An 8,541-nucleotide genomic window follows, 5' to 3' on the forward strand; every position below is an offset into this window, starting at 1 on the left:
CAACCGTATATCCAAAACATCTTCCCCAGCAATACAGACAGCCCCCCCAACACACCATATCTCCTCAAACATCTCCACACATTTGATCAATTTATAGGACTCAAACTCAACCCTAAGGCGCGCAGAGACCATCCCATTAAACAGTAGTAAAGGGTCTGTTATCCCCCCACCTTTGACCCTGTTTCTCCTTGTTAGCCAAATAGCTAATTTTGCCTGAGCAAACAGAAAATTCAACAAAACACATTTTTCTTTCTCCTTACTCGAATACCTGTATCCCATTATAAACATCCCAACAGCAAAAACCACCCCCAACCTGTCACACAGACATTCCAACAGAGACATTAATGGCATTAACCTGGTGCACACAGAAAACACATGAATCACAGTTTCTTTCATTTGACAGAAAGGACACCCCTGCCCAATTCCCGGATCAACCCGTGCCAACCAGCTGTTAGTGGCCAGGGCTCCATGAAGAACCCTCCACTGGAGGTCCCCTGACCTCTTTGGTACTGGGGGTTTGTAGAGCGCCCTCCATCTAAAACCCACCATACTCTCCGCCCCACATACCCCCTGCCACTGATGTGCCTTCACTCCTGTTAGGCTTCTAATGTTCCTAACCTTAACGCAGAGGTTGTAGAGGGCTTTACCTCCCACCCCCTCAAACTCCCCCAGGCTCGGAGTGTTAAAATCTAACAAGTCCTCCAGACCCCCTTGCCAGTCTCCAGTCTCTGCCGTCACCTGCAGTGGCGGAAACATTGGTGGCCCCTCTCCCTTTGGCCTCTCAAACACCCCCCTTACCGGCTCAGACAGTGCCTCCTGGACCTCCTCCAGGAATCTCTCCAGCAGCCTAAGAGACGTTATTCCTGTTTGTTGCGCCAAAACCTCCGGGGTTTTCCACCCCTCCTCTTCCAGCAGTCTCAGGTCACCTAGCCTTTGTAAACCCCCTGCCATCAGTTGCCTCTGCAGGGTGGCCGACTGAACCGATCTCCAAGGGATGGCTGGGTTGTGGAAAATAGGCTCCTCCCACACCCACTGCCCAGGCTCCACACCCCCTTCTCGTGTGGGCCTTAGCAGCTGCCAGGCCCTCAGCACCGCAGAGTAAAACTCTGAGAGACCTGCTGTACTCAGCCTCTCCAGCTTCATGAGGAACAGCTGCCGGTCCAACCCTAATCCGCCAGCTCTCCTCAGCAGCGCGCATGCTGGTTCCCTCCAGCCAACATCAGCATGGTACAGCAGTCTCTGCACCGCCTTTAGCCGGAAAGCAGCCATCCTGCTCTCCAGTTCCACCAGGCCCTGTCCTCCTTCGTGGACGGTCATGTACAACACTGCTGCCTTCAGCCTGTGATGTCCCGACCAAAAGAAGTCCACCAGCTTGCGTTGCAGGTCTGCAAGCAGACCGGCGGGGGGGTTGAGGACAGCCAGTTTATGCCACAAGGAAGATGCCACCAGGTTGTTGATTATCAGCACCCTCCCTCTATATGACACTTGGGACAGGAGCCACCTCCACCTGGCCAGTCTTGACACCACTGCCTGTGACAGCCCCTCCCAGTTCTTGCTGACCCACCTCTCCGAGCCCAGGTACACCCCCAACACTTTAAGCCCTTCACAACCCCACTGCAAACCCCCTGGAATCAGAGGAGGAGCCCTATCCCCCCATGCCCCACATAACAGAGCTTTGCTCTTTCCCCAGTTTACCTTAGCTGATGAAGCTCCCTCGTACACCTTCAGACTGGTCTCTAGTTCCTGCATATCTTGCCCATCCCTGACCATCACAGAAACATCATCTGCATATGCTGAGACTGCTATTCCTGTCACCACCTCCATGCCTGTCCAGCACACTCCCCGCAGTCTCCTGCGTAGCAGTCCTAAAAAAGGCTCAATGGCTAGTGTGTACAGCTGCCCAGATAGAGGGCATCCTTGTCTAATGCCCCGTCTCACCCAGACAGGCCTACTGAGCGCCCCTCCCACCTTAACCATACATGACGCCCCAGCATACAACAGCTTCACACAGTTCACAAAGCTCTTCCCAAACCCAAACACAGACATCACATTAAACAGATACTCATGATCCACTCTATCAAAAGCCTTCTCTTGATCTAAAGAGACCAGTCCAAAGTTCACATTAGAACCTCTCGACAAGTCCAACATGTCCCTAATCAAGAACAAGTTGTCCGTGATTGAGCGTCCCGGTACACAATATGTCTGGTCCTTGTGTATTATAGAGTCCAGATGGGACTTCAGTCTGTTAGAGAGGACCTTGGCAAATATCTTATAGTCCGCACAGAGTAATGCCACAGGCCTCCAGTTCTTAAGTTCACACAAGTCCCCTTTTTTGGGCAGGAGCGTCAGAGCCGCCCGACGGCAGCTCATCGGCAACTCTCCTACCTCGACGCATTCACGCAACACGCAAAAGAAATCCTGTCCAATAGTTCCCCAGAATATTTTGTAAAACTCCACTGGAAGTCCATCGACCCCGGGTGCACGACCGGGGGACATCTGGGTTACGTCCTCTGCCAGTTCATGTGACAACAGAGGAATGTCCATTTCATCCCTCTGTGCCCGAGAGAGCTTAGGGAGTCCTGCGAACAAGACCTGAGCACACATAGGATCACACATTTCTGCCCTATACAATTCAGTATAAAACTCCACAGTCCGCTCCCGCATCTCCCCCACCACAGAGGTCACCCGCCCATCAGACAGCCGTAGACAATGCATACCCTTGGCTTCACTGCTCTGTCTTTCCAAACCAAAGAAGAAGGAGCTGGGAGCATCCATCTCCTTGAGCATGGAGAACCTAGCTCTTACAAGTGCTCCCTTTGCTTTAACCTGGAAAAAACTACCCAGGTCCCTACGTAATTCGGCTAAGTTAGCCTGGAGGCCTACATTGCCTTGCCCCACCATCTCTACCTCCATCTCACTAATACACCGCTCTAGTTCCCCCAATACTCTCCTAGCCTCTGAGGATGAGAGAGCTGTGTACTGTTGACAGAAAAGCCGAATTTGCACTTTCCCCACATCCCACCATTGACTCAGAGACTCATACTCCTCTCTTCGCTGCCCCCACCTTTCCCAAAAAGTCTGGAAAACTGAGCAAAAAGTGGCATCTTGTAAGAGCTTTACATTGAACTTCCTATAAGATGCCTGCCGGGGCCCTGGTGAAATAGACAGCCGAGCCATGGTTATGTGATGGTCCGAAAACCCCACTGGGAGAATGGTAGCGCCCAGCAGCCTATTGCTCTGATTCCTAGATATGTAAAAACGATCAAGTCGGGCTGCACTCACCCTAGCCCCAAAAACCTTCACCCATGTATACTGTCTTGTGTTTGGATGTTTAGTTCTCCAAACATCCACTAGGTCAAACTGATTAATGATGTCCCCTAACACTCCCACTGACACTGAATGAGGCTCTTCCCCATTTCTGTCTTTTGTAAAATCCATTGTACAGTTCCAGTCACCTCCGATCACCAGCGTCTCCTCAGGCGCTACTTGTGAGAGTTCCTGTCTAAGACTCCCAAATAGAACCCCTCTTTCTCTCCCTGTGTTAGGCGCATACACATTTATAAAAACAAAACCCATGCTGTTAATTTCTGCTTTAACAACAAGCAACCTACCCTTACACACTTCCTTTGAGGAGCAAATTTTTACAGACAGACCCGGTGCAAAAAGGACTGCCACCCCTGCACTAAGATTTGTCCCATGGCTCAACACACTTGCCCCTTTCCACCAGAGCCCCCAATCAACTTCATTCACCACATCACTATGCGTCTCCTGCAGAAATAACACATGTACTTTTTTTTGTTTTACATATTCACCCAACACACTCCTCTTTCCCGCATCTCTGGCGCCATTTATAGTCTCCATAAGAAGTGGGAGAAAAGCCAGCAGAGAAATAGACCAATAGCAAAGCTCAAAAAGCCCCAGTGTCAGAAAGAAATTAAACATTTAAACAGTGTCTGAAGGTAAACCTTTACGCACTGTTGTGACCCACTTCCTCAACCTAAACCGTTTCTTGGGTGAGAGGACACCATGCCCCTCATTTCTCATAGCATGTTGTACTGATCTTACAAACTTTCTAGGATCAGGAAAAAAAGCCTCAAGATTAACTTTTTTCCCCTTAGTCTCATTCAGGAACCTTGTCAGTTCTCTCAACGTGTACTTAGACCCCTCTGGTTGACTGGCTGTCAGCTCCGGGCCAATTGAAGAGGAGTCTGAAAAAAATAACTCCTCATCCTCTTCCTCAGACTCACTTTCCTCCTCTTCTCTATCTCCCACCCTGACCACCTGCTCTTTCTCTCTGGTTAGGGCCTCACCCACAGCAACAGGCAACATTTCCATGGTGCCTTTGTCCACACCCTTTTTCCTTTTCCGCTTGACACCCTCCTCCTCCCCCCCTAATCTCTTACACTTCCCCACTATACTCTCCTCATCCACTAGAATAACCTGACTAGACCCAGTATCATCTACACCACCCTCCATAGCATGACTAGGGCCAGCCTCAGCTACCCCACCCTCCATAGCATGACTAGGGCCAGCCTCAGCTACCCCACCATCCATAGCCTGACTAGACTCAGCCTCTGCTATACCACCATCCATATCCTGCCTAGACCCAGCACCCTTTACACCACCCTCCATAGCATAACTAGGCCCAGCCTCAGCTACCCCACCATCTCTAACCTGACTAGACCCGGCCTCTGCTTCCCCACCATCTCTAGCCTGACTAGACCCAGCCTCCACTACCCCACCATCTCTAGCCTGACTAAACTCAGCTACAGCTACCCCACCATCTCTAGCCTGACTAGGCCCAGCCTCATCTACACCACCATCTCTAACCTGACTAGGCCCAGCCTCTGCTGTCTGCATCTCCTTACCCCCTGCACTTTGACCTCGATTTCCCCCACTGGCGCTTGTACCCTCACCTTGTCTACGGCCTTTGTGTGGGCACGCAAAACTCTTGTGCCCCAAATCCCCACATTCAAAACACCGTAGACTATCTGTGCTGGCAAAACCTGCATAGAGCCCCTCCCCATGTCTCACTTTAAAGTGCACATTTAGCTGTTGCTCGTTGTTGTTCAGAAACATAAACACTTGCCTCCGGAACGAAACAACATGCTTAACGACATCTGCCTGAAACCCTGCTGACAGTACACGGAAACCGCTAGCAAACTTACCAAAACGACTCAGCTCTTTCCTAATTTGATCATCCGTAATAAACGGAGGCAAATTTGCCACTACAACTCTTGTTGAAGGGGTAGAGAGAGGTGAAATTGACACCAACACATCCCTTACAAATATTCCGCTAGCAATTAGCCTACCAACCAAATTAGCCCTTTTCATGAACACAACCACAGCTTTGTTCATTCTAGAAGCAGAATGTATAAACTCAGCTCCTACCTGTTCACCGACCGCGAGCAGAACCTCCTCCACCTTAACTCCGTTCTCAGGAACACACCTGAATCCATGCTGTATAGACAGCGTCTCCTCCGCGCTAGGCTGAGAAGCCATCGCGCACACCACAACTTCCAAACCCCAGGAAAGTTACTCTGTCCTCTTCCACCCTAACTTTGAAAAAAAACTTTGGATACCGCTAAAACAAATATTGCATTAACCCTCCACCATAGAAAATAACATGTAAAGAAAAGAATCAAGAAAGTTAGTTAGGATAGAGCTTTCCACACCAAACACTCAAACTCCAAAAACACCCAGCATGCACTGCGAGAGAGAGAGAGAGAGAGAGAGAGAGAGAGAGAGAGAGAGAGAGAGAGAGAAATAGAGAAAGAAATAGAGAGAGAAATAGAGAGAGAAAGAGAAATAGAGAGAGAAATAGAGAGAGAAATAGTGAGAGAGATGGAAAGAGAGAGAGACCGACAGTGAGGCAGAGGAAGATGGTAAGACATGAGAGGAGCAACATTTCTGCTCATATTGGCGTTGGGTCACTTTCCTTATTAAGGTTGTTTAGTGGAGCAGCTGTAACATGGCCCCTAATGAGCCTGATAATGAGACATCAGAATGCCCCTTAGTGATGGTTCAACGTTAAGTCCCACTGTCTCAATACAGCATCCCTTTCTGTGGCAGTCTTTACCAAATACTAAAATATTGTAGAATTACAGGGGAGTGCTGATCTTGTAAGTTATGAAAAATATATGGTTTCTGGCTAATAACAAAACCATACTGACTGATCATGATGATTTGTTCATCTTAATTGAGGACAATTCATTATCTTGGAGAGAGGGGGGCAAACGGTAAAGGCCAAATCATGCTATTGTATAGCAGATGGGTTTCGTAATCAATCATTCAATAATAATGAATAATTCTAAATCTGAAAATTGTGTGTCACTTTTATCCTTTGGAAATGGCCTTTCCCAAACACCATATGGTCCATAAACCTCTATCAATACAGGCTGCTAATTGGCTTGTCTAATGTACACTACAAAGGAGGACAGAGATGTACAGTACACAAGTGCTGAACTGAACCAAGCTGACACAGTAAGACTTGACATTGAGCTTCTTCTCTCGGGTTGGAAATTACATTTCCATTAATAGATCCTGACAAATCAATGTTACACTCTCACCATACAGAGAGGATAACAAAGGGAAGCTGTCTTCACTGATGGAGGAATGAAATGAGGGAGGGAAGGATCGATTGGCAGAGTGTGGTGGTGGTGGTGTATGGTGGTGTATGGTTGGGGTGGTGTATGGTGTGTACAGTGGTGGTGTACAGTGGTGTTGTGGTGTGCGGTGGTGTTTGGTAGTGTACGGTGGTGGTGGTGTACGGTTGTGTACAGTGGTGTACAGAGGTGTATGGTAGTGGTGCTGTACGGTTGTGTATGGTGGTGGTGGTGTACGGTGGTGGTGTACGGTTGTGTACAGTGGTGTACAGAGGTGTATGGTAGTGGTGCTGTACGGTTGTGTATGGTGGTGGTGGTGTACGGTGGTGGTGTATGGTTGTGTACAGTGGTGTGAGGTGGTGTGCGGCCCACCGACACTGAGACAGCCTGACAGGTTCTGTTTCTGCTCATTGGAGGACTGTTATCCAGAGTGACCGTGTTGTCTTCCTGTCTTCCAGCAGTCCACATGACACAATGAATGAGTCTCCTACATGGTTGGCTGGGGACAGGCAGAGGCACAGAGAGACCGTGTTGTCTTCCTGTCTTCCAGCAGTCCACATGACACAATGAATGAGTCTCCTACATGGTTGGCTGGGGACAGGCAGAGGCACAGAGAGACCCTCATCAGGTCAGCCTACTGAAGGTAATTCACAAGTCCTCTCAACCCCCCTGTACTGGACCTATACACACATCACTCATCACACATCCCAGTCACGTGGGGTTGGGATGGCGGTAAATCAGAGGGTTAGATCTCCATATATGTCCCCATTCGTTTGTGACCCATAGGGACCGCTTCTGTGGCCACTGCGTTTGGAAGATGACGTGCCTTGTAATCGGGTGTGTTGGGCTGTCAGCTCAGGGTGCATGATCTTGCCAGGATGACTCAAGTCTGCCCGTGAGCCGCTTCCTGCGCTTGTGCATCTACTTCAGTTGCTTGTATGATCTATTTTAGATTCTCTAGCCTAAGGATGTGTGCGCATCCTCACAGCAGATAGCCACAGAAAAAAGAGGGGTAGGGGGGATAGATAATGTTCAAATCATCTACAGGCAATCATGCAAATTCCCCGTCTGTGGTGCACTCAGGGATGTAGATAGCAGAGCAGCCCTACTTCCTCATCAGCCACAGCAAATGTTTAATTATGCAAACGAGTGAGATCTCTATCAGCCCTTTGCACACGCCAACATGTAGGCTACACATATGCCAACGAGTCATTTTAACCTTTAGAATTTCAACTGATGTATGTCTTGACCATGTCTGAGAGCGGGAGTCCATGGTGGTGCAACGATAGTAGGAGACAGGGTCAGAGGACCGGTCCTCTTTGTCTCTACTGCAGATGTCACACACTATGCAGCCTTCGCACACTGAAGCAGCCAGGCCTGGGTTTGGCTTGACCCTGAAGTGTCGTTCTGATTTAGACCCTATTCTCTGTGTCTGCTACCAATGTGGCCTGATGGCTGTGCTACCAATGTGGCCTGATGGCTGTGCCACCATGCAGGGGATTCGCCATACTCTGTGTGTCTGCCATTTGGGTTTTTACATAAAGCGGAGAAATGTGGATCTTCCTCTTCTTCCTCTCCTCTTCTCGCAGTAATCCCTGGGGAGCGGGCTTCCTTGGAAGGCTTGGTGTAGTGAGAGCACTGCGGTGACATTGTGCTGTTTCTATGGTTGGGTCTAATCTCGTGGAGGCAGGGGTCTGTTTTTTTTGTTGTTTTTTTTGTTTGAGGGGCTTTAGAGCAGCTTTGAGCCTGAGGGGCGAGAGCACAGAAATCCCAGGGATCTTCTCCCTCTCCCAGTAAGAAGATGTGGGTTACAATGAGGGGTGTTGGGCGATTTCAAAATTGCCATAACTAGAGGGGCTTTGGTTTCTAGGCTACATAGAACTGTCTAAATCCATTGCCCCCCAAAAAACGAGGCCATCAGAAAGATGCCGCTTGA

The sequence above is a fragment of the Salvelinus alpinus genome, chromosome 17, assembly GCF_045679555.1.
Source record: "Salvelinus alpinus chromosome 17, SLU_Salpinus.1, whole genome shotgun sequence".
Classification (NCBI taxonomy): Eukaryota; Metazoa; Chordata; class Actinopteri; order Salmoniformes; family Salmonidae; genus Salvelinus; species Salvelinus alpinus.